At 41.0% G+C, this 4712-nt stretch overlaps 1 non-coding gene across 1 annotated transcript; it reads left to right on the plus strand.

Annotated features, from left to right (window-relative positions):
• The first annotated feature begins 3224 nt into the window (after positions 1–3224).
• LOC120094412 (U6 spliceosomal RNA) lies at positions 3225–3331 on the plus strand. Its single transcript, XR_005488736.1, has one exon. It is a non-coding gene; the product is annotated as a U6 spliceosomal RNA (small nuclear RNA).
• Positions 3332–4712: the final 1381 nt, after the last annotated feature.

The following is a 4712-nucleotide window of genomic DNA, read 5'->3' on the forward strand; positions in this document are numbered from 1 at the left end:
CAAATAAAGTAAATCTAAAGAAAAGATTTTGATTGGTATTGATACCTTTAATGTCCTGGGCAAAAGTCTATAAATAATTTAATAGCATTTACCATATACTATAATATATATTTTATATATATATCCCTAACTAACGTACTCACTTCTACCATGTGCTAGAATTCTTTAACTTTTACCTCTCACAGTCTACTGCTTTGCATAACCCTATTTTCATAATCAATATGACATATCTATTCATAGTCATTCTCCATTCTCCGTTTCCACCCCCCTCCCCTGCTTTTGTACAAAAAAACTCACTAAATTAGCCAGGCTGACTTCAACCTTGTATAGCTCAGAAAATTTTGAATTTACCATCCTTCTGCCTCAGTTTCCTGAGTGGATAAGGTTACAGGACTAGGCTACCAGGTTCAGCTTTGTTCGCACTCCACTGCTTTCTACACCCTCTGTTTCTTTTTGTTTTGCTTCTATTTTTTTTTTTTTTCTTCTCTATTCTTTTTTTCGGAGCTGGGGACCGAACCCAGGGCCTTGAGCTTGCTAGGCAAGTGCTCTACCACTGAGCTAAATCCCCAACCCCTATTTTTATTTTTAAAAATGATTGTAGCCAGTTATAGTGATACCTGCTTTCTCCTCAACACTCAGGTGGCAGAGGCAAGCAGACCACCCTGAGTTTGAGACCAGCCAAGTCCACATAGTGAGTTCCAGGTCATTTAGGACTATATAGTGTGACCCTGTCTAAAACAAAAAAACAAATAAATTAATGAACAAATAAAATTGTTTGTTGTGTGTGTGCACAATGGGAGGGTAATCGGTGTGCCACATTGGACACATGGACCAACGGACTTGTTTGTGGGTGTCAGTTCTCTCCTTCCACCTTTATGTAGGTTCCAGGGATCAAGCTCAGATCACCAGGCTACTGGGGCAAGGACTCAATGAGCCACTACACTGGCTCACCTGACTTTTTTTTAAAGATTTATTTATTTATTTTATGTATGTGAGTACACTGTAGCAGAATTCAGACACACCAAAGACACCATTGGATTCCGTGACAGATGGTTATGAGCCACCATGTGGTTGCTGGGAATCGAACTCAGGACCTCTGGAAGAGCAGTCAGTGCTCTTAACCGCTGAGCCATCTCTCCAGCCCCTCACCTGACTTTTTTCATGCAAGATTATCTTCTTTTTTGCATGGTGAATACCCTACAATTACATCCTTTAATTAGTTATCCATTGGCAGCATAGACATTTTAGTTAAAACTCTATGTGTGTTTTGTGTGTCTGTGTGTGTGTGTGTGTGTGTGTGTGTGTGTGTGTGTGTGTGTGTCTGTGTGTGTATATGCCTTTCTGTGTATGTATGTCTGTCTATGTGTCTGTGTGTGTGTGTGTCTGTGTCTCTGTGTGCATATAACACATCCCTATGTCTACATCATTACTTTCATTTTAAAATTAATTCTTACTTCATTCTAGAATTTCATTCAATTCTTTTTTTTTTTTTTTTTGGTTCTTTTTTTCCGGAGCTGGGGACCGAACCCATCAATTCTTTGTAGTAGAGGTCTAATCTACTAATTTCATTTTTTTTAATTGGTATTATAATTTTGGTTTGGCTTGGTTTTGTCTTTTCAAGACAGGGTTTCTCTATGTAGCCCTAACTGTCCTAGAATTTGCTGGAGATTAAGCTGGCCTTGAAACTCAGAGATCTACCTACCTCTGACTTCCAGGTATTAAAATTAAAGGCTGGCATCACCATGCCAGATATGGTATTATAATTCTTGATTTCTAAAATTGTTTGTGTTGTAAATATGCTGTGTCTGTCACTGTTTCAAAGAATATAGTTCATGGCTTCCTGCTAAAATTTCCAATTTTTTGTCCCCTAAACACAACAGCCAACATTGTTTTCAAATTCTGTATCTGGTAAGTTCAGTCTCTGGAGTTCCTGTGAGTCTCTGGTCACTTCCTTTTCCTCATGTTCTGCCTCATAGTTTCTCATTGTGAGTTCAGGACACTAAGCTTGAAGTGGTTTTCACAGATATCACCCAATGCTAACTTCCTTCTCAAGGGATTCTGGTTGTGTCAGTCAAGCGCTCAAAGCAGTACACAGTCTAGGACAAAGGTGTGTGATCTGCTCCATCACTGCCCGGCTAGAGGACTGTGGTCCACACCCACCCTCTCAGGACACAGCCTGTCAAGTCCCTATCCATGTCTCCTGTGGATGGCCATCCTTGAAGGCTTATATTCCAGCCGTCACCCTACAGCCCAGGAAGGTTTCTTTAAATGCCTCAGTGTCTCATTTGCCTCCATAGGGTCTGCAAAGAATATAGAAAAAAACTGCTCCCAAATGGCTCACTCTGGGCCCTAGATCTAGATCGTGTCTTACTTCTAATTCCTACAAAATTACAAGATGTTTGATTTTTACATCTCTTTAGTTATCTGCCGTGGGATGGCAAGTACCAATTATCTAGCCCAGATGTTCTGCCTGTGTGGTTTTTTCCTGAGGAATTATGTATGCAACTTCGAATGTGTGCTGATGTCTCAGTTTTATATCTTTGTCCCGATCTTGCCTATTCTGTATCTCCACCCTATTATTTCATGGGAACTCCAAGCTCAAAGAGGCACATAATCAGATTTGAATCTACGTGTCATTTGGTTCTTACATCCAAAGGTTTAGTTTATGCATTATTTTATTTATGTATTTATGTGTCTGTGTATAGGGGTATTTGCCTACATTTATGTCTGTGCACCATTTTCATACCTGGTGTCCACAGAGGTCATAAGAGAGGACTGGACCCCCTGGAACTAGAATGACAAAATTGTTGTAAGCTGCCATGTGGGTCCTCTGCAAGAGCAGCCAGTGTGAGCCATCTCTCCAGGCTCTATTATTGTTGTTATCATTATATTTAGGCAGAATCCCTGGATGGCCTAAAATTCTCTTTATAGACCAGGTTGGCCTTGAACTCGGACATCTGCCTGCCTCTGCATTTCAAATGCTGAAATTAAAGTCATGTGCCTCACACCCCATAAAACAACAAGATTTAAGTGCAAAATGTACAAATACGTATTGTTAGTGACTTTAACTCTGCTATTGATAATTGACAGAATAACTTTTTTTTCCTTTTTCTTTTTTTCGGAGCTGGGGACCGAACCCAGGGCCTTGTGTTTGCTAGGCAAGCGCTCTACCACTGAGCTAAATCCACAACCCCGACAGAATAACTTTTTACACCAGTACAGTTGTGCTCACTTCGGCAGCACGTAGACTGAGAGTCAGAATGATACAGAGAAGATCGGCATGGCTTCTGTGAAGGATGACACTCAAATTCATGAAGCGTTCCATATATTTTTTTTAAAGAAATGAAAGTCATGGAAAAGTCTACAATATTAATCAACCTGACCTACATCCAGTAACAACACATGCTCACCAAGGCAGCAGCGCATATTTACCAAATTATATCATACTCCCATCCGTAAAGCAAATGCTTATAAATCTAGAATAAACAGATTCATGTACAAATATAAATTAAATTAGGTAACAGAAAAAAAATATTTGAAACTGGAAGCTAATTAAAAAAAACCACTTTTAAGGACTCAGGTCAAGGAATCAGAAAAGTATATTTTTAGCTCAACAGAGATAAAACCACGACTATTAAAAAACTGTGGCATGCCACTGAAGCAGTGCTCTCAGAGAAAATTACAGCATTAAGTATTTATATTGGGGAAAGAAGAGGCTTTACAGTGTCCTATGCTTCCATTAAACAGAGAGCAAGCAGAAGAGAAACTGTAGACCCTCAGTGGTTCTTGGGCAGCAGGCTGTCCACAGGCTGTGCACCCAACTCAGTGGAACCAGGAATGCCCTACTTAGACATGAACTTGTTCAGTGGACGGGGTGATGGCTCAGTCAGTCTAATGCTTGCCATGTAAGCGTGAGGGTCTGCACTGGTGTTTTCCTTGGCAGAATAGTAAGACGCAGAGGACATCTTACAATAAAGCTATCTAATAGCAAAGGTGCAATGTTTTCATTATGTTTATTTCTTTCCTGGGGTCAACAGAAGTGGCACAGTGTGCTTGCAGAGGTCGGTTCTCTCCTTCTACCAGTGAGGGTCTGTGGGATCAAACTCAGGTGGCCAGGCTTGGCAGCAGTCACCTGTACCTGCTGAGCCATCTCATAGGCCTTTTACATTTTTATTTTGAGACAGGGTCTCACTATATAGCCATTGGGTGATCTGAAATTCACTATGTAGACCAGACCATTTGGGTTTGTTTTTGTTTGTTTGTTTGTTTGTTTGTTTGTTTGTTTGTTTGTTTGTTTGAGACAGGGTCTCATGTTTCCCAGGCCAGCCCACACATCAGCTATGTACCCAAAGAGGACTTTGGACTACTGATTTTCCTGCTTCCATTTCTTGAGTGCTGGGATTCCTGGTATGAACGACCATGTTAGTGCTGGGGATAGAACCCAGGGCTTCATGCATACTAGGCAAGCACCTACTAACTGAACTGGACCCCCCAACCCCACCCGGCCCAAAGCATCTTTTCATTCTTAGTAGACCCTGAGAAATATCTCACTAATGTTTGTTTGGTTGGTTGGTTTTGTTTTTTAAATAACAACGAGGTGAGTTCTCGCTGAAATGGTAAGGCCAGTTACTGATGGCAGATTCCCTGCCCTGGAACTTAGGATGTGGCTGCCTCTGCCTCTGGGATTAAAGGCGTGACCCCACCATGCCCAG

Source organism: Rattus norvegicus, chromosome 8 (assembly GCF_036323735.1).
Source record: "Rattus norvegicus strain BN/NHsdMcwi chromosome 8, GRCr8, whole genome shotgun sequence".
Lineage (NCBI taxonomy): Eukaryota > Metazoa > Chordata > Mammalia > Rodentia > Muridae > Rattus > Rattus norvegicus.